The sequence below is a fragment of the Hyla sarda genome, chromosome 3 (genome assembly GCF_029499605.1).
Source record: "Hyla sarda isolate aHylSar1 chromosome 3, aHylSar1.hap1, whole genome shotgun sequence".
NCBI lineage: Eukaryota > Metazoa > Chordata > Amphibia > Anura > Hylidae > Hyla > Hyla sarda.
In genome coordinates this window covers 119,506,687-119,528,869 of record NC_079191.1, presented here as the reverse complement: position 1 = coordinate 119,528,869, position 22,183 = coordinate 119,506,687, and the positions used below count along the sequence as shown (strand labels likewise).

The 22,183-nt window shown below is 41.4% G+C and overlaps 1 long non-coding RNA gene across 1 annotated transcript in view; it reads right to left on the bottom strand.

Annotated features, from left to right (window-relative positions):
• The window catches only part of LOC130361654 (uncharacterized), a 56,400-nt gene that overhangs the window by 33,389 nt on the left and 828 nt on the right, over positions 1–22,183 (bottom strand). The window contains exon 2 of the long non-coding RNA XR_008891099.1: positions 21,863–22,043. This is a non-coding gene — a long non-coding RNA (uncharacterized LOC130361654). The remainder of the gene's footprint in view (positions 1–21,862; positions 22,044–22,183) is intronic.

Sequence of the window (22,183 nt, the reverse complement as noted above, 5' to 3'; positions counted from 1 at the left end):
ATGAGCAGTCAAGTGGCAGAATCATTGATCAATGGTTTCCTATGAGAAACCATTGATCAATGTAAAAGATCAGTGTGTGCAGTGTTATAAATGCTATAAAAAAACAGTGTAAATAAAAATAAACATATGTGGTATTGCTGCGTGCGTAAATGTCCGAATTATAAAAATATATTGTTAATTAAACCGCACGGTCAATGGCGTAGACGCAAAAAAAGCATATTTTTGGTCACTTTTTACATCATGAATAAAAAGTGATCAAAAAGTCAGATCAATACATACATGATACTGCTAAAAACTTCAGATCATGGCGCAAAAAATGAGCCCTCATACCACCCCGTGCGCAGAAAAATAAAAAGGGGTCAGAGGGATCAGAATATGACAATTTTAAAAGTATAAATTTTCCTGAATGTAGTTATGATTTTTTTCAGAAGTACGACAAAATCAAACCTATATAAGTAGGGTATCATTTTAATCATATGGACCTACTGAATAAAGATAAGGTGTTATTTTTACCGAAAAATGTACTGCGTAGAAACGGAAGCCCCCAAAATGTACAAAATTGCATTCTTTTTTTCAATTTTGTCGCACAATGATTTTTTTTCACGTTTCTAGGTAGAATTTTGGGTAAAATGACTGATGTCATAAAAAATTTGAATTGGTGGCACAAAAAATAAGCCATTATATGGATTTTTAGGTGCAAAATTGAAAGGGTTATGATTTTTAAAAGGAGGAAAAAACAAAAGTGCAAAAACGTAAAAACCCTTTGTCCCCAAGGGGTTAAACTAACAGGTCTATAATACCTGGGGTCACCTTTTGACCCCTTTTTAAATATTGACATCACATTTGCCATGCGCCAGTCCTGGGAAACAGTCCCTGTTACTATAGAGTCTGTACTGGGGAGTTTACCTTATCACACTGTATTTCTCCTGACATTTCATTTTCCTCGGTGAATACAGTGGAGAAGAATTTGTTTAGTATATTTGCCTTTTCCTGATCCCCGTCTATAATTTCTTCCTCATCATTTTTTAAAGGGCCAACACTTTCATTTTTGACCTTTTTGCTATTTATATAGTTAAAGAACATTTTGGGGTTAGTTTTACTCTCTTTGGCAATGAGTCTTTCTGTCTCAATTTTTTTGGCTTTTATCTGTTTTTTACGTAATTTATATTTTTCCCCACAGCTTTTTAATGCTTCTTCACTGCCGTCCTGTTTTAGTAGTTTAAATGCAAAATTTTTGTAATTTATTCCCCCCTTAACATTTTTATTCATCCACATTGATTTTTTTTTATTCCTGACCCTTTTATTCCTGTAATGTATGTACCTTATGACCTGTTTATATTGTTAGAAATCACCTCATGCAGTCCGCTATGGAGCCCTTAAAGGGGTACTCCGGTGGTTAATTTTTTTTACTATATGGCATCTTCTTTGTAAGTTTAGTTTTTTTGCAATATATATGTGTTATATGTTTTTGCAGCATGTGTGTGTTATTCTTACCTGTTTGTTGGGCAGGAAGTTCTGTAGTTCAGAGGATTTTCTTTTACCGTTGTCCACAGTTCTGAGTCTGTTGTGGACAAGATGTCACAGCTTTTTTTCTTTCTTTGTCTGCATGAGAGGAATAAGCCACGCCCCCTCATCTCATCCAGCTGAGTACACAGGTCCTCACCTCCCCTCCCCCCCCCCCCCCCCCCCCCGCTCTGTACTCTAAGGACGCAGGTCTGCACAGGAGAAGGACCTCACAGAGAAGATAAGTGTTATCTGAGGGGGAGGATGAGAAGGTGCACGGGCTGGGGATGTATGGACTGCAGGGGAATAAATCTCATACTGGGAATGATCTCTATGGGGGAGCCCAGTTGCTCATAGCAACCAATCAGATTGCTTCTTTCATTTTTCACAGGCATTTATAAAAATGATTGGTTGCTATGGGCAACTGGGCAAGTTTTCCTCTCCACAGGTTTTGATAAATCTATATCTAAATCTATATGTGAAGGGGGAGGGGGGGGACTCCTGAATGACACATGCTGGGAGTTGTAGTCCCTGTTGTGTGTGTGTGTGTGTGTGTGTGCTAGTGTTTACAAACCAGTGTGCCTCCAGCTGTTTCAAAACTACAACTCCCAGCATGCCCTGACAGACTTTGGACATGCTGGGAGTTGTAGATTTGCAACAGCTGGAGGTACACTGGCTGGGAAACACTGTTCTAGCCTATTCAGCATACACATAATGTTACACTAGTGTTTCCCAACCAGTGTGCTTCCAGTTTCCCAACCAGTGTGCCAAAGGCTGTCAGGGCATGCTGGGAGTTGTAGTTTTGCAACACCTGGAGGCACCCTGGTTGGGAAACACTGGTGTATGCCCTACAGAGGTGTGGTGAACTACAACCCCCAGGAGACTACAGAGGCAGCATGCTGGTGTTATACCACAGACTGAAGATTCCTGAATGATACATGCTGGGAGTTGTAGTCCCTTTTGTGTGTGTATGACAGTGTATCCCAACCAGGGCTGATTATATTAGTGTGCTATGTATAAGGGGGCTGACCTGGGAAAATAGTAGGGTGGGTAAAGGGTGGAACAAACAAAAAAAAAAAAAAAAGGAGCCGCCCTAAACCAGCAAGGCATGTGGCATGCTGGGATTTGTAGTTTTCAGCACAACAAGAAACAGGAAATAGAAGCAAAGATAGGAAAACAAAGTGGGGGATAAAAAGACAACAAAGAACGGAAATAGAGTAGGCTAAACAACAAGAATAGAAATGAAACAAAACAAATAGGGTAAGTCAAAAACGGAAAAACTCCTTGACCACCGGAGTACCCCTTTAAACTGCCCATACACATATCTATTACAGTGTTCCCTAATATAGGTTGGGAAATTGTTACACTCACGTTTCAGAAGACAGGAACTCCAAAGGTTGTGGATCAAAGCACAGACATTCTGCCCCAATTACACGGAATTCCTTAATTCCGTTTAGCAAGCTATTGCAAGCAATTCTGCCGTGTGAACATAGCCTAACCCTCCATAGATGCCACCTTGTTGTCCAAAAATTGTTTTATGTGAACAAGTGGGAGACCCTCCTGTCCCATTGAGCTGTAGTGAGGAAACCATGTTTTCCCTTTTTTTTTTTTTTTGCGGTGAAACCTCCTCTCCTCTATGTAGTCCCCTGATCCAAGGGCCAGAGCAGTGGGGACATTGGAGCTGTGAAATACTGAAGGGTGAGTAACATATATTTTTTAAATACTCTTGTCCACGGTTTAGAACAAACAAATTATTTTACCATTAATTGTAGACATTGGGATGAGTCTCAGAATCTTTCTCTAATGACTTGTCTAGAATTTCCTATCTACAAAGTTATTGCCTAAATTCCTGAGTTTACCTATTAGTAAGATACAGGAAGCGTTTAATCATTATACAAAGCAGGTTATACAGATTTCTGTTCTTGGTCAATATAGGAAATATTAACTAAAATAGTTTCACCACAGATTTGCATCAATTTTGAAAATATTGCAACAAAAACACATACAATATGAATACACTCCTATACTTTTAAGGATATGAGTGCTCTAATAGACAAAACCTTTATAGGGTACAGTCCCATCTACCACTTATGCAGAAAATGTCATGCTGGGCAGCGGGAAATATGCTGCGTATTCTCCATTGAGCATACACAAAGGGCTACCTGGCAGCAGCCTTGTGTTTTCCGTGAGGTTTGGAGGCAGGGCCTAATGTCACAGTCACTTATGTACGCGGTCCTGCCACCAAACCACACTCAACACATAGGGCTGCTGCCAGGTATGCTCACAGGAGAATATGCAGCGTATTTCCCACTGTGCAGCAGATTTTGCACAGCATGAAATATAATGCGTAAGCACTACATGGGGTCGTAGCCTTAAGGTGTGGCCAAATGTTCAGGTTTTTAATTGCATACAATCCATTTCTGGCTTTGAATACAAAGACAGAAATGGATTTGAAAAAAGAAAAGTCTCAGCCTTCCTTTATATGTTGCCTCCATTTATGATCTGTTTCCTAATTTGTATTCAATAAGTGCCGCACACCCCTAAGCATAGGGTATAAAATGACCAATCAACATAATAGAACTAGCATGTCCACCATGAAAGATGAAGGGCTAGATTGAAGACCATGATCCAATTCATTTTAATGGGACAGTTTACATTTATGTGGATCCTTAATTGGCACGTCCGATCTCTTGACAGCCCGAAAAGGGGACCTAGCTTGCAATGTTCCACTGTCCGGCCTACAGAAATAACTAGGCACTGGACCATTCACAACTGATGCACTTTGCCATTAGTTGTGGCTGGTTATTCAGCTCAGTACTGGACATATGTGATGCCCCACTTAAAGGGGTACTCCCCCCCCTAGACATCTTATCCTTTATCCAAAGGATAGGGGATAAGATGTCTGATCATGGGGGTCTCGCCGCTGGGGACCCCCACAATATAGCATGCGGCACCCACCTGTTTCTGCTCCGGACTGTGACTTCCGTTCCAGTGGTCGTGACCCAGACCCTCCAGCGCTTCCGGAGCAGAAACAGGTGGGTGCCGCATGCTATATTGCGAGGGTCCCCAGCGGCGGGACCCCCGCGATCGGGATAATATGTCTAGGGGTGGAGTACCCCTTTAAAGGAAATCTGCAGCTATAGACACCTATCTATACGATAGGGAATAAGTGTCTGATCACGGGAGGGGGGGTCCGAATGCTGGGACTCCCTGAGATCTCCTGTACAGGGCCCTGGCTTTGCCGTATGATGCCGCAACCGTCATGCCCCCTCTATGTATCTCTATGAGAGAGGCGGAGATGCAGCATTCGTGCTTCCCGACCTCTCTCATAGAGCAGTATGGAGGGGGCGAGTCGTCGACATTAGGGAGGTCTGTTTATTATCTGTCCAGAGCTGCGGTAATGCCGTGTCCCCATATGAGAGACCCCCCCCCCACGATCAGACACTATCCTGCGGATAAGGGATAAGTTTCTATGGCTGCAGTACTCCTTTAAATGTCAGAATCTTCTCTCTTCTGACATCATCTGTTGGGGGAATGTTAGACAGTCAGACTGTTCTACCGAAGTCTTCCCTCTCCTGTGAGACTGTATTCCACTCTGAAAATCAGCTCAGCTTTGTCCCATGTCTTCAAGATGAGAAATACAAGTCTATAAAGGTAGGCAGGAGAGAACATTGCCCACCAGCTGTGGGAGAGCTGCAAATTAGAGATAAAGCCTGCAGAGCAGAAATCTTCTAAAAATTGCATATACAGTACAAGTTATAACAACTAGAAATAGTGCTGCTCCTCATGTATACACATAGGACAGATTATCCTAAAAAGTCACCTGAAAAGAAACATAAGCTTTAAAGAGGTACTCTGCTGGAAAACATTTTTTTCAAATCAACTGGTGCCAGAAAGTTAAACAGATTTGTAAATTATGTCTTTTTTAAAATCTTAATCCTTCCAGTACTTATCAGCTGCTTTATGCTCCAGAGGAAGTTGAGTAGTTATTTTGAGTCTAACCACAGTGCTCTCTGCTGACATCTCTGTCCATGTCATAAACTGTCCGGAGCAGGTGACGTTTTCTGAAAAGAACAACTTAACTTCCTTGGAGCATACAGCAGTTGAGAAGTACTGGAAGGATTAAGATTTATTAATACGAGTAATTTACAAATTTGTTTAACTTTTTGGAACCAGTTGATTTAAAAATAAAAAACTAGAGTACCCCTTTAAAGGTCGAAAGAAAAGGGGAAATAGCCTACACCTCTTTGGGATGGCATTGTCATATACAAACAGCTAGTGCAACCTTGTACTTCTGTAGATATTCTTTACACATGCATCCAAACCTTCAGCACCCGGAGTCCTTTCTTTAAGCCCTCTTTTCCAAATAACTCACCCTCCGTTAGATTCCAAACTATATACAGCGTAGGTAATGCATATGAAACCGCAGCAATATTCTCTGTGACAAATCTATGGTTAGTTCCGCAGATGTTCTTCAATATTAAAAGTCGAAAAAAGTATTTTTTAAGCGACTTTTAAGTGACATATGTTACACTCTAATTGGCTAATACAGATCAGTGCTGAAGTGTTAAAGGTCGTAATGACTTCTTTGCCCAGCAATTAAAGGCATTGCTGATCAGTTCCGGCCATTGATTCTGCTAACAAGCTTGCCACAGTTCCTTCTGGAATGGCTATTGTTTCACTAAAAAGATGTTTTACAGGAATAATGCACTGAACCTTAGGTGCCAGAAATAAATCGTGACCACTAAACGTTAGAAAAGCAACACTTTTACAGCTATGGATTCTAAATATATAAATATAGTACATGTAATATAGTTTTCTATTTTTTTCCTTAAAAAAAAAAAAAAATACATATATATATATATATATATATTTTTTTTTTTTACATCTATAACCAATAGGTGCTCTTCATCCAGGTTTGACACAGACACCATAAATACCGATTTTACTTGGCTATTAGATTGTTCTCCTGAGTAAGGTGTAGCTTTATCACTGCTCCATTCAGTATCTGTGGGCTCTGAAAGATGGTGCCACAAGACAATGCTTTTGAAATTAAATTTAAAGTCTTTTAGGTCAGTTTTTTAAAACACATCTGGGTTTTTTCTGAGGCCTTATTTGACATTTTTCTACCATAGACCTTGATTGTTTTGTTACCTGCTTAACCCCTTAAGGACGCAGCCCTTTTTCACCTTAAGGACTGAGCCCTTTTTCGCAAGTCTGATCACCGTCGCTTTACGAATTAATAACTCGAAAACGCTTTTACCGAATATTCTGAGATTGTTTTTTCGTGACATATTCTACTTTATTTAGGTGGTAAATTTTGGGCGTTACTTGCATGCTTTTTTTGGTGAAAAATCCCAAAATTTCATGAAAATTTAGAAAATTTCACATTTTTCTAACTTTGAAGCTCTCTACTTGTAAGGAAAATTGATATTCCAAATAAACTTTATTTTTATTCACAAATACAATATGTCCACTTTATGTTGGCATCATAAAATTGACATATTTTTGTTTTTTGAAAAAAATTTGAGGGCTTCAAAGTAGAGCAGCAATTTTCAAAAATGTCATGAAAATTGCTAAATCTGAAGGGACAGATGTTACAGAACTACAACTCCCAGCATGCCTGGGCAGTCTAGGCATGCTGAGAGTTGTAGTTTTGCAACATCTGGAGGGCTACCGTTTGGGCACCACTGTAACAGTGGTCTCCAAACTGTGACTCTCGAGATGTTGCAAAACTACAACTCCCAGCATGCCCAGACAGCCTTTGGCTTTCTGGGCATGCTGAGAGTTGCAGTTTGGCCTTCCTAGTGGTTGCCACAGTAAAGATCACTTTACTTTCACTTTCATTCACCCCAAACCGTAGTTTCCCTACCTGAGCCAGGATCCAGCAGTCTCCAGCGACGATTGGGGGTCCCCAGGCATCTTCTCCTCCAGGTACCGGCCTCCATCTTCTCCCCACATTCCCCTCGACATCCAGGGGTGGGCAGAATGGGGGGGTTGCCATGGCAACCCACTGTCCTGCCCTGCCATTGGTCAGAATCAGTTCTGACCAATGGTAGGGGATAGGAGGAGATCGCAGCACTGCGACCTCACTCCTATCCCTCAGGATGATCAGGGCTGTCACTGACAGCTCCGATCATCCCTATTTTATATATAATAGTAGAAAATTGCATGTCTGAATTGACATACGATCGCCGACATGGTGGGGTCTCAGGACCCCCCTCGGTGAGGTGCCGGGATGCCTGCTGAATGATTTCAGCAGGCATCCTGGTCCGGTCCCCAACCAGCCAGCGGCGGGGACTGGAATTCCCACGGCGTATGCATACGCCTCACGTCCTTAAGGACTCGGGATGCAGGGCGTATGCATACGTCCGGCATCCTTAAAAGGTTAAAGTGAAACTGACAGATGGATCAGCCCCACTAACCTGAATATACAAGGGGTTAATGTGGGCAATCCTAAGTAAAACAATGTAATCCGTACCCCCAATCCATTCAGCTGTTCACAAGATATAGCACAATCCTGAAATATGCAAATTAAAGGGGTATTCCAGGCAAAAACCTTTTTTTATATATCAACTGGCTCCAGAAAGTTAAACAGATTTGTAAATTACTTCTATTAAAAAATCTTAATCCTTCCAATAGTTATTAGCTTCTGAAGTTTTCTGTCTAACTGCTCAATGATGATATCACGTCCCGGGAGCTGTGCATGATGGGAGAATATCCCCATAGGAGCTGGACAGCTTCCGGAATGTGAGTCATCAGAAAGCAGTTAGACAGAAAACAGCAGCTCAACTTCAGAAGCTAATAACTATTGGAAGGATTAAGATTTTTTAATAGAAGTAATTTACAAATCTGTTTAACTTTCCGGAGCCAGTTGATATATAAAAAAAAGTTTTTGCCTGGAATACCCCTTTAACTCAACTGCACTGGAAAAGGGTTTAGGGACTATCTATCCATCACCTGGGTCACGTTCATGCTTCCAGCTCATCAATATTAATTACCTTCATCTCCTTGATGTGTGGAACGGTGATAACAGGACCAAGGGGACGAGGTCTGAGGTGCAGATAGTCTTCAACCCTGTCTCCAGTGCAGCTAAGAGTTCATTTGCATATTGCAAAATTGTGCTATATCTTGGGAACGGCTGAACAAATTGCGGAAAGGAATACATTGTTTTACTAAGGATCACCCACACCAACCACCTGTGTATTCAGGTTAGTAGGCTTGATCCAAATGTCAGTTTCCCTTTAAAAAACACATGTGTAAATGGGGGCTGTTTTTTTTTTTTTTTTTTTGTGTGTGTGACTGACATGATCTATGACATATGACTTACATGCTTTGTGATGGGACAAGCAATGAAAGAAGCAACCAGAAAATACATGCTTCACAAAACACAACAATAAGCCAAAAAACACCACATAGAAAGTGTGTGCGTGAAGGTAGCCTAAATCAGGGGTTCACATGCAGTGATCCCTAGAGGCTGGCAAAGAAGCACAGAAATAAAAGGATGCTTCTCTCCTTCCACCAGAGAAGACTGTTTATCTCTGAATTGTGATCTGTACGGCTGGGTTCACATATATCAGGCATCCGGCATAGTTTCCCTCAGGCGTGCACTGGAAGGAAACTGATGCTAGAACTGTTCCCATTCATTTGAATGGGACAGTTCACAATCATCCAGCGTCTCAATTTTGATGGTTGGACACACCGGAGGGTACCGGACAGAGTCTGCCGTGCAGAAACAATGGATGCCGGATGCCATACAACTGATGACAACTTGTCATCAGTTGTGGCATCAGTTGCGTTGAGATCTAGGCTGAGTTCACCTATGCCGGATGCCGGACATATATGAACCCAGCCTTACTGAACGTTCTAAAAATAGTAAATTGCTTATGTATTTTTTTCTTATTTTTTTTATTTGTATTGTTTTTCACTTTTACTCAATTGAAAGCCGTCCGAAATGGAAACATTTCTAAAAAAAAAGATTAAATTGTTGTAGCAAAAATGGTTGAATTTTGTACAAGATCTGTATGTTTCTCTAATTCTAATATGCCCCTTATTATTGGCATCAAAACAATGTATAATTCCTCAAAGGAAGAGAAGCGGAGAAAGACACCTGCCATAGCCAGCTGTTTGTGAGCCAGAAACTGGTCTGCGAATAAAGTGCTGTCCAAATAAAGCCTCCTGGGACAAATCTAGAATATTTTTCGCCATTTACTATGTTATACTAAATAAGATTACAGGAGATGATGTCATTTTTAATGGTGCTGCCAGTTTTTAAATCTGCTGCCAGCTTACCCAGATACATCATTTCCTTTGCCCCTTTTTTTTCCATGTATTTTGAGGCGTGAATCACACATGCTTTTATGCTAGCTTTAGGTACATAAAGAGATGTTACCCTTCCTTTTGGATCCCCTTCTGTCTTTCACTGAAAAAACACAATTAAAGGAATACTCCGCTGCTCCAGTGTTCGGAACATTTAGTCCTGTGCACTTGGAGCGGGCGACCGGTCGTAACGTCACGACCACGCCCCTCGTGACCTCACATGATGCCCCTTCAATGCAAGTCTATGGGAGGGGGCCATGCCCCCTCCCATAGACTTGCATTGAGGGGGCGTCGTGTGACATCACGAGGGGGCACGGAATGACATCACAACCCCACCCCCTTGCTCCCAGCGTTCTAAATGAATGCCAGGTGCTGCACAGACATCTCAGACATTTTATCCCCTATCCTTTCGATAGCGAATAAGATGTCCAGGGGCAGAGTACCCCTTTAAATGCTGCTGCAAAAAAACTTTACGTGTGATTCCAGACTTATTATTATTGTTATTTTACATATATATATATATATATATATATATATATATATATATATATATATTTTTTTTTTTTTTTTTTTATTAACTAAAACTTCAATCAGAAACAAAACCATAAGAGTTGTAGTAACATTTTGGGTGGAAGGCTTCCACCCAACATGTTACCACAACTTTTCTGTTTTTTTCTGGTTGAAGATTTACTTAATAAAAAAATAATAATAAAAAAAAAAATATATATATATATATATATATATATATATATATATATATATATATATATATCTATCTATCCCAGGAGAGCAGCACAACCAATATATATATATATATATATATATATATATATATATATATACATATTAATAACAATAATTCCACTGGAAGTCAATAGTAAATACTAAACACATTACAATGTTTCCTTTTTTCTTTATTATTTGTGCACTTGAGTTGCATTTTCTGGGTCAGAGACAGCACACTCCAGGTGTGGTGACATTTTCCCGGCAATTTGTGGCTTTTTTTCCGTTTGCCTTAGTACAAATTATACATGAATAGATTCAGTTTTTTAGTGACTCACTCGTTCTTGCATTCATTTAGTTCCAATTTTTCATCTTAATGGGAAACAATAAAAGTCATGTTTTAGTCACTGGGTACTTTTAGTGAGCTGTGGTTTCAGAAATACCAGAGCTTATCTTTAACAGCGAAAGGTCAGGTCTCGGTGACTTGATGATACGGCAACTTTTGTTTGTTTTGTTGTACAGGGTACTGTATAGTAATGGAGCGCAATTACATTAAAGCGTAATTTTGCGGAGGTCCCAGGCTAGTTTAGAAGATTGAACGCCGTCGTCATGCTCAAGTCTCTGGCTCAGACAGCTCGGGCACAGACACAAAACATAGATCCTGCCGCCGCAGCCATCAATAGAGTTGCGCTTTAACAGTTAAATGGGTTGTTTGAATTAGACAATTCCTACTGGTCAGAAGATTTTCTTGGCAATAAGGGGTTCACTAAGGCCATGTTCACATGTGGGAATTTCCGAGCTGGATTCCGCAATGTAATTTGTCACGGAGATTCTGTTGCAGCAGAGTACTGGTGAATTCAACAGGATTCTGATGATCTGGGGAATTTCCGTGCCAGATGTTTCCAGCACAGAAATTCCGATTTCCGTGTGCGCAGAAAGAGTAAACACGTTCATTCTTTCTGTGGACTCGTACAGAATTCAGAGCCGCCTATGAGATGGCGCATTCCTGTGCGTAAACATGACGGCGCCTGCAGATTGCGAAATGTCCGCACTGAGATTTTCCGTCCAGACATTCCGACGTGTGAACATAGCCTAAGACTCCTTTGGTTGGGATCCCCACCGATCAGATGTATTCTCTGGGAAAACCTGATAGTAACAGGTCCTTTTCCCACCACAGAGAAAATAAAGTGTTACTCATTTACATCAATAGATTTTCCTTCAGACTGAGAGACACTCTTTGTAACTGCTCATAAACTGTACTACAGGTCCGCCATGGCATAGCTTTATAACAATAGTGGGGGAGATTCTCAAAAACCTTTGCGCAAAAAAAAAAATCTAATTGTGGTGCGAAAAGTATTGACCACATTTTCAAGAGCTTTGTGCCGCTGTTTACACTGCTGACGTCAGTTTTGTAAAAGTGGGCGTGTCCACTTATATTGTCTGCTTTACATGATATTTTAAAAAATTTCACACCAGCTTTTTGATAGTGTAGAAATCACAGAAATGGTTGTAGTTTTTTTTTTTTTTCTTTTTTTTTTGGGAAAAGGTGTAATTTAAGTAATTTATAAAAAGAAAAAAAAATATTATTATTGAAAAATGTTATTTAAAAAATCTATATATATTTTTTTTCTTGGTCACTCACTGCACTCACATTTAAGCACAGAAATGTTTTATTTATACAGTTATCGCTTGTCTTGGCACTAGTAATCATGGAATATTTCATAAGATGTTTCCGCCAGAATTTTCTGGGATGTAAAATTTGGCACAAAAATTTTCGATTTTGGTGCCAAACTCGCCAATTTTGATGCCAAAAAATCCAATATGGCTGCAACAAAAAAAATTGGCGCGAAAAAAATACAAAAGTGGTGTGAAAATGAATTTTTACATATTTTCATATTTTCAAAGCAGCACAAGGGAACTTGTGAGGAGGAAAAAAAAGTGTGAATAATATCGCTGGAACAGAAATTACAGTAGTTTTTGAGAATCTCCCGCAGTGTGCTTTGGAATAGATAGATAGATAGATAGATACAAACAAAGAATAAGTTGGCCAGCACTATTGATTCCAAACTATTATACGGACCTGGCTTACAGGTGCAGGCTGCTGGGCTAAATATACAGCAACAGGAGAATACAGCAGCACACTGCTAGCACAATGATAGAGATAAAACATGAGTATATAGATACAACATAAGAAGCTATTCAGCTATGGTGCAGTAAAGGACAGTATAAAATTGTGAAGTAATGAAATAGTGAGATACTTAGCTTGCCATTTGGCAGCCAAATAGCTTGGACCGTCCCACCACGGTAAGGTGATCTCATTGGGAAGGACCCTACACTATGAATATGCCTCTGTGTGAATAGAGCAGCAGGCATTGCAGGATCTGGAACATAGATTGATAGATAGATAGATAGATAGATACTAAGAGATGTATCACGTAAATACAAAAATAAATTTAAAAACATAATGTATATAAAAAATGTTAATGTGCACATGAGATATCATATGTCAGCAGTAGAGATGGTTGAAGGAGTTACAATTATTTCACGCTATAAATAATGGTGAATGTTCAGCCTTGCTATGTAGAGAATGTAATTCTGTTGGTCAGATTCCCCTGTCACCATCCCATAAGCAAAGTGAAGATGATTTTATAAAAGCCTTTAAAACCATGTATATTTTTTTTTTATATGAAAGTATAGGCGAAAGCTATATAGGGAACATATTAACTTTATGCAGATAGTCAGACTTTAACCTATGGTCCATGGAAATGTTCCAGGTAGCAAAAGCTAAGTAAGATTATAGGGAACGCCTTACATTCTCATTGTGATGATTGTATTCTAAATATCTGCAGTCACAATTTGTAGAACATTTTCTATTTTCAATGGGAAACTGGTTCTGGAACTAAGTGAATCAAATAGCACATGTAGCAAAAGCAGATTCTAGGGCCTCTTCTTACCAAACAGAGGGCACTTTATTAAATCAGACTAAGTTTACAAGAAGCAATAAAGATTCCTGTCAGATATTTCATTATCTGGTTGTCAATCTCAGCTGCCTTGATGTCTAGAGGTTATTTATTTCAATGGAAACAGGAAAAGCTTCCATACCCCATATATGGGAATCCTTTTCTATCACATTTAGGACACGTTCCCACATGGCGTATATGCAGCGTATTTCACGCTGCACAAAATCTGCAGCAGCAGCGGGAAATATGCTGCATATCCCTCGCTCACCATACACACGAGGCTGCGTATACGCCAAGTGGGAACGTGCCCTTAGGATGTATTCACACTGCATCCTGTGCATATTTGAAGCAGCAGATATCAATGTAAACTATATAATTGAGCGCACATCAAATCTGCAATATCTAAAGAGCACAGGATACTGTACGTGTGAATACACCCTTATGCTCTTCTCTTGTTAATGGGAAGTGTCCCTTACGTACACTGGGGGGTATGTATCAAACCTTTTACTCCATTATTTTGGCTGTAGTTTGTCTCTATTTTTGGTGCAATTGCTCTTTAGAGACAAATACCGTATTTTTCGCTATCAAAGCTGACCGCCGCGTTTGAAGTGAAAGTGAAACTAACCCGGCTGCACAGCTTACAGGACGCCGGGAGGGACCTTACCTGCCTCCTCGGTATCCGATTGGTGAATGACTGCTCCGTGTCGGGATCCCCTGCTTGGCTGGCGCTCTCCTTCGTCGTCCTCACGTCGTCGTGCACGCCGTCCCGTCATCCAATAGGAGCGGTGTGCGTAGCGACGTGATGGCGGTGACGGAGAGCGATGATACCGGGCAGCAGAGACGTTCCGGAGCGACGGGTACACCCCGAGGACGCGGCGACAGCAATGGAGGGCAACATCCAGGGCAGCGGTGACGAGCGGTGACGGGTCCGGAGCGGCGGGGACACGTGAGTATTACCTCCTATACCAGTGGTCTTCAACCTGCGGACCTCCAGATGTTGCAAAACTACAACTCCTGGCATGCCCGGACAGCCAACGGCTGTCCGGGCATGCAGGGGAGTTGTAGTTTTGCAACATCTGGAGGTCCGCAGGTTGAAGATCACTGTCCTATACTTTACATTGTATTTGGTTCAGAATCTTTTTTTCTAGATTTTCCTCCTTTAAAATTGGGTGTGTCTTATATGCCGGAGCGTCTTATATGGCGAAAAATACGGTAATTGTGACAAACCAAATAGAACATTTTTTACAAAGTGACATCTGAAGTCGTGATTTCAGTTGCTATCATGCAGTGGTCAGGAATTTATGATTTGCGACTTTTCAGTTTGTCGCATATTTTTCTACACCAGTTCTGAAATGTCCTAGAAATTGGCTGAGGACAGCATTATTAAAAAGTTGAACATTTTGTCGCACATGATAAAATTTGAAAACAAAGTTGCTGAGAAATTTGATTAGCACCAGATTTATCACATGCCCTGCGCCATGTAATAAAATTGGTGCAGGTACATAGTTTTCATCACGTGAATTAATGGAGTGAAAAGTCGTGCACCTCCTCCACTTTTCATACATACCCCTCACTGACACTACCGCGAGTGCTGACAATTCTCATGGTACAACACCCTTCGGTCAAGAGGAATAGTAATGCTAATAACCTTGATGTGTCGTGTGACCTTGATCATGAGGACCAAGCACCTTCATGCAAGGCCTCTTATATCTAATAGAAAATCTGTTCTGACTATCACAGCAAGTACTAAATGGACCGTGGACATTTTTAAGCAAGTTGGAAAATGTTGTAATGACCCAATGTTCAAACGGATGGCTTGATGTAAATTTAGAACTGGTTCATTGGTGACTGACATTGATGTATAAATATAGCCATGTTCATTTCCACTAGATGCTCATTACCCTGTTATAACTCCACCAAATATAACATTTGAATTAATCACCCGCTGTCGTCCCTAATCAGCTCTCTGCCTTAGGGGGTGTCATAAAGCCACCCGATCAGCTCATTAATAGATCAATAAGTCACCCGCCTGCCGGGGTCACTTTACTTTTTGAAGACCATTATAAATCATGAAAACAACAGTAACCAATCAAAAGAGTGTACCCAGCTCTTAAAGGGAGGGTCTTATCAATATTTACATAGCTTATCAGTCTGAGAGAGAGCCCTCAGCATAAGATGGATCAATCTGCTACAAAAGTCAACACTCCAGAATGCCATGGACGGCTCTCCTACCTGATGGATGGGCCCGGATCTAAGCAGCCCAGGAATTCATTTATGAATGGCAGACTGGTATTATTATTGGCTCTCAGATATGAAGTAATAAATTGACTGAAAAAATCCATCATGGCTTAAAGGTCATGATTCCCCCAAAAGAGAATTTGTTAACATCTTAAGGTTTCTAGCAGCTTAAAGAGACCCTTTGCATCTCCTTTTTTTAATCTGGTTCCCTTTTGACAGTAATTGTGTATTGCAATCTTTTCTGTCATAGCCACTGCCAACTTGGTTCTCTTCTTGTAATAGTGTAGTGTGCCACGCACTGTACATACAGGAGCAGGGACTCCTTGCTCTAGTATACTGAGCAGTGAAGCACACAGAACTGTATACTTTATCACTGGGCTATGTGCTGAGTGATTGGTCAAGCAAATGTTTAGAGAGAGTAAGTGGCGATGCAGACAGTGTTGCTGCCCACCCCCAGGCCGCTGTAGAACATTAAAGGAGCAAAGGAATAGAGAGGGCGCTACCTAGCGCATTACCACTAAAAACCAGGGTGAACAGAGGTAATTACAATGCTCACCCAGATTGGAAAAAAACTTGTGTGTAAGTATGCCGGCAGCCGGTCCACCTTCAGATAGATGCACAAAGAACACAAGGAGCCTCCAAGGAGGTGGCGGACATCAGGAGGCGCTGGACACACTCGGAGGGTAGAAACAACTTTAATCACCCATCATGCTGGGTGATTAAAGTTGTTTCTACCCTCCGAGTGTGTCCAGCGCCTCCTGATGACTGCCACCTCCTTGGAGGCTCCTTGTGTTCGCTGTAGAACATTGGGAATATACTGTAGTGAGCAGCGAAGCATACAGTCCAGTGTATGAATCACTGCTCATGTACACTTGGCTGGATCAAGAGGCATCATACAGGTGTGAGCGCCTATGTTGGTGGTATTTCTTATGCTGCCTATATTGGCGTTAGTAGAAGAAGTGACCTGGCAAAATACAAACAGATTGGTCTTAGGGAGCCATCACGTATGTCTGTGGATTCAGCTCAGTGTCCCTCCAGCACTGTAGGGAAACTGATGATCAAATTGGTCCTATTTCTTTAAATGGGGCAGTTTAGATTTATCCTCCGCCCCAGTTGGGATGGTGGATCGCCAGACAGGCCGGATGGGGGAATGCATCTTGCAGCGTTTCCCAGTCCAGCCTGCAGAAATAACTGGTCCATGCACAACTGATCAGTTTCATCATCAGTTTGCGCATCAGTTGTGGCCAGTGATCCTGCTTAGTACAGACATTTGTGACAACATCCTTAAAGCACCTTGTAAGGCAAGTACATTACTGACACCTTTTCCCTTCCACAAGCCTTCTGTGTAAATTATCTCCCAACACAGCACCAGCCAGTTTAGTGCACTTTCTCCGCCCCCTCATGTCATAGCATAGCAATAAGGAGTAGGTCTTGTGCTGTAATTGTTGCAATATCCACTCTGACCTCCTCAGGGTTATCTGGGTGTGGTCATGTATGAAGTAAAAGGATAATTCCAAGGTAATATATACATAAAAACAATAAATACATAAAAAATGCATACAACGCGTTTCAAAGGCGGTTCGGCTCCTTTACCCTGAGGAAGAAGCTGGACCGGCTTGAATGATTTACACTGCTGAATTTTTAGAATACAGTTCTAATGGTCTAATAGGTCTTTATTGGTGGAGAAAGGTGATACATATTTGCACACCCTTAGACCAATCTCAGTGCCAATGGATCACATATGTCAGAGGCAAGTGGAGCTCTGACCAGAACTGGGCACTTCAGAGTTGGTCATACACAATAATTTGCTAAACATTTTTTTACAAAAACAATTTAGTTGTTTTCCTCTAGGGATTTCTTTCAAAAAAATCTGTTGGTTGTGAAAAAAATAAAGTCTGCAAATAAATAATTCATATATTGGATACATTTCCTTGCTTGTCTTTCATATTGCTCTTAAGATGTTATTAGTAAGTGTACAGATTGAGGAGGTCCTAATACTTTTCCATTAATGTGAATTTGATACTATGGCCTGATATGCTTATCCATGGTGGAAAAACTCCAGATGTCACTGTCAAATGGTGTCAATTGCCTGGATCTTGTCTCACGTCCAATAAAAGGATTTATCATCTACCCAGGTTATCGGCATCAGCAGCAGATTATATTGATTCCTAATTCATTGAGCTTTATTCGAGAGGGCACAACATTGTAAAGACTTTAAAATATGTGTGATGTTCTTAGAGCCCCGGGCAAAGCCGATTCCTAACATAACAACAGCAATTCTGAAAAGTTACTATTATCAGGTGTAAAAAAGTTTCTGGCCTACAAACATAAGCTTTTGAACAATCTTTCACACTGTGGTTGCTTCATGCAGAGGAAACCATACCCACATCATATGACCAGTACCTACAGGAGCCGCTTGCCATTGCGTTACCACAAACATTCTGGTCAAGATAGTGAGCGGCGAGGCACACAGTGCCATTTAGTGTACAGAAGCAGAGACTTCTGCCATTTGACAGAAGTCCCTGCACCTGTACATACTTTTTTTTGGCACCCTACGCTGTTAACATATATAGTGCATCAGAAGGTATGGAGCCGTTTACCACTGGGAGGCAGGTTACACACATTCCAATCTCACACACCCTAACTGAGTGACATGTGTATGCTTTGTTGCATAGTGTACAGATGCAGGGACTCTTACCCTTGCCAGGAATCCCTGCTCCTATACATACTGTAGTTGTAATTCACAAAAAAAATTATTTCCCAAAAAACCCTATTCAGATTAATCAGATTTTAGGGGAAAATTTGGAGGATTTTAATTCTATTAAAATCGATTTGTTCATCTCTACCCATTGGCTGCCACATAACGGTGTAATGTTATCTATATGCAGCAGCTGCAACATAAAAACCAGGCCTTTCAGAAAATAGGTAGACTTTAGGGGCTTTGGAATGAAAAAGAAAACTGCTGCTTAAATGCAATGTATGAGATATGATTACAATGGGGAAGGGGGGCTGACAATGCCTGACACTGGAGCTCAGACAACTATTAGAGTAGGTTATTTTTTTATTTTGATCAGTATTTTAGCCAAAATCAGAAGTAGGTTCAAAATGCAGAAAAAGGTGCAAATATTTTGATGATAATATTTCTCTGTGTGGGCTCAATTCCTGGTGTTGGCTAAAAATATTGGCAAAAATACTACATGTGAACAGAGCCCGAGTCTGATACACTTAAAGGGAAGCAGTGTTTAAGAGTAGTGATGTCGCGAACATAACATATTCGGTTCGCGAACGGTGAATGCGAACTTCCGCAAATGTTCACGAACCGGGGGAACCATTATTGACTTCAATGGGCAGGCAAATTTTAAAACCCACAGGGACTCTTTCTGGCCACAATAGTGATTTACAAACAACAACAAAAAACGTGGTCTCAAATGGCTGGAGGTGCTCAACCCCAAATGCAGTTGTGCATATATACTGGGGGAGCAGATCCTGCCCTTGTAGTCCGTTGCTAGGGGCGATCCCCAGCATAAAAATGCATACAATGGAGGATGCCTGCAGTGGACTACAAGTGCCACAATAGAATCCTACACCAGATAAACGGTGTGGATGTGTAACAATTAGAATACAATACAGGAATATGGGTGCACTACTGTGGTAGATGTATACAATGACATTGGCTAATCCCTCAACACTGATGTTAATATTGAGACATTCGCCAGTGTATCCTTATATTAAGGACACACCAGAGCCCGCACACCAACGCCAAGGTTTCTCAGATGGCACGGGACCTAACCACAATAGTGATTTAAAAGTTGTTTCAAGGGGACTAACACCTGGACTGTGGCGTGCCGGAGGGCGATCCATGGCAAAACTCACATGAAAAATTACATAGTTGATGCAGAGTCAGGTTTTAATCCATAAAGGGCATAAATCACCTATTATTCCTAAATTCTTTGGAATAACGTGCTTTAGCCCCGTTTAGGCAGCACATAGAGCCCCCTTTAGGCATCACATAGTTAGATCCCCCTTTAGGCAGCACATAGATTCCCTGATATTAGACAGCACATAGTTAGAGCCCCCCTTTAGGCAGCACATAGGTAGAGCCTCCCTTTAGGCTGCACATAGAGCCCCCTTTAGGCAGCACATAGTTAGATCCCCCCTTTAGGCATCACATAGTTAGATCCCCCCTTTAGGCGGCACATAGATTCCCCCCTGTTAGGCAGCACATAGTTAGAGCCCCCCTTTAGGCAGCACATAGAGCCCCCTTTAGGCAGCACATAGATCCCCCCTTTAGGCAGCACATAGATTCCCCCATATTAGCAGCACATAGTTAGAGCCCCCCCTTTAGGCAGCACTGATTTTATTTCACAGCCAAAAAAGGTATTTTTTATTTGAACAACTGTCACACAGGGTGCCTCCAGCAGTTGCAAGACACATGGACTGAACTTATAGCCCTTTTAATACTGTAGTTAGTTGCTTGAAAGAAATTAAGTTTTACACCAGAGTACCCCTTTTAACCAGCGGTTCCCTCCCAACCAGGGTGCCTCCAGCTGTTGCAAGACACATGGACTGAACTTATAGCCCTTTTAATACTGTAGTTAGTTGCTTGAAAGAAATTAAGTTTTACACTGGAGTACCCTTTTAGCCAGCGGTTCCCTCCCAACCAGGGTGCCTCCAGCTGTTGCAAGACACACAGACTGATATTTGAGCCCTAAAAAGGGCTTTTTTTAGGTGCTGTACTTAAAGCAGATGTTAGACTAGTGCTTTAGGAGTAAAGTGGACCCTGAATACACCACCTAGCAGCAACCTAGCTATCACTTTCCCTATTACAGCAGGAGCAGCTTCTCTGTCCCTCCACTTTCTAAGCCTGCAGCATGCTCAATGAGGCTAAAATGGCATCCGTGCAGGAGGTAGGAGGGTCTGGAAGGGAGGGATTGCTGCTGATTGGCTGTAATGTGTCTGCTGACTCTGACTCACAGGGTCAAAGTTTACCGCAATGTTAAAGTATAGGGGGCGAATCGAACTTCACATATGTTCGCCCGGCGATGCAAACGCGAACATCCTAAGTTCGCCGGGAACTGTTCGCCGGCGAACAATTCGCGACATCTCTATTTAAGAGCTCTCGGTTGTCCCATGAAGCTTGTGTACAAGAGCGGGGTACACTAATAATGCTTGTCCATGGGTCACTCTATTTAGATAAATATCCACCAAATAATTTTACGTTTCCTACAATTAATCTTTATTTAACAAAATCAGTAGAATACAGGCACAGTCCGTGTGGACAATATTCTTTGACTGACTCCCTCACAGCTATTGCTATCCCAGTCACCACCATTGACAGTAGTTATGTCTAGAGAGATTGCTAATGGAATTGCATGCAATTCTATGATGAATTCTAAATGAATTGTATTGAAAAATGTATTCTAGCATTGTGTTAGCCTGTCTTAATTCACTGAAATTATATATATTGATACATATGGACATGGACATGCTTACACATTGGCAACTAAAGGGGTTGTGTATTAAGCTATAGAAGCTGCATGTATCAGGCTAGATTCACCAGCGAAAATGTTTATTTTCACCAGCAAATCTACTGTGCAGCCAGTCGGTGGGGATTATTCATCCTGGGGTATGACTTACGCCAGGATGTATTATGTGCAACTTTTGAAAAATGCTTCAAAAATGGCACATTAACTCACACAGCCTGCACTTGCCAGGAGCTGGAGTAAAAGCCTGCGTCCTGCTGGCATGGGCTGTGCAGAGCATTTATCATTCTGTGCTTGGAGCGCACTTAATGTGAAATGCCCCATGTGCTGTATACAGCACAGCAGAGTATCCCTTAACTCTTTCCTGTATAGGCAGGAGGGGTACAATATATACCTCCTGCTCAGCCAAGCTGTGCCCTCAACTATATACCCACGAGCACAGCTAGTACAGAGTGGGGACTCCCGTCAGTAAAGTGATATGGGTCCCGCTGCTGTACAGTATACAGCAGTGTGCTATACACTACTGTATTCTGTACCCTGCCAGCCCTGCTAAGGTACAGTATGCAAGTATACAGTATACTGATACAGGATACCAGTTCAGTATACAGCTGTGTGTCTCTATGCATTTCTACTTACTTCCAGTACATGTGCCAGGTGTAAAGTATCTGACACAGTTATGAAGAGTCGATGTGCCAGCATATATCGAAGCCCTGCTGCGTCAATCTATCAGTGTCAGGGCTTCCAAGCATTGCATGTAAATATACGAGCGGCCTCTTGATAAATGCCTGCCAAGTGCTCGTTCCGTGCCACAGCAGCGCTAAATTCAAAAAGTCACAGGGGTTAGTACATGACCACCTAAATGTTGCATAATCTGATGTATGTTAAATGGGAGCAGCAAATTACATCAGGTTGCACCAATGTTTAATGTATTTACACCATTTAGGTGTTTTACAAGTC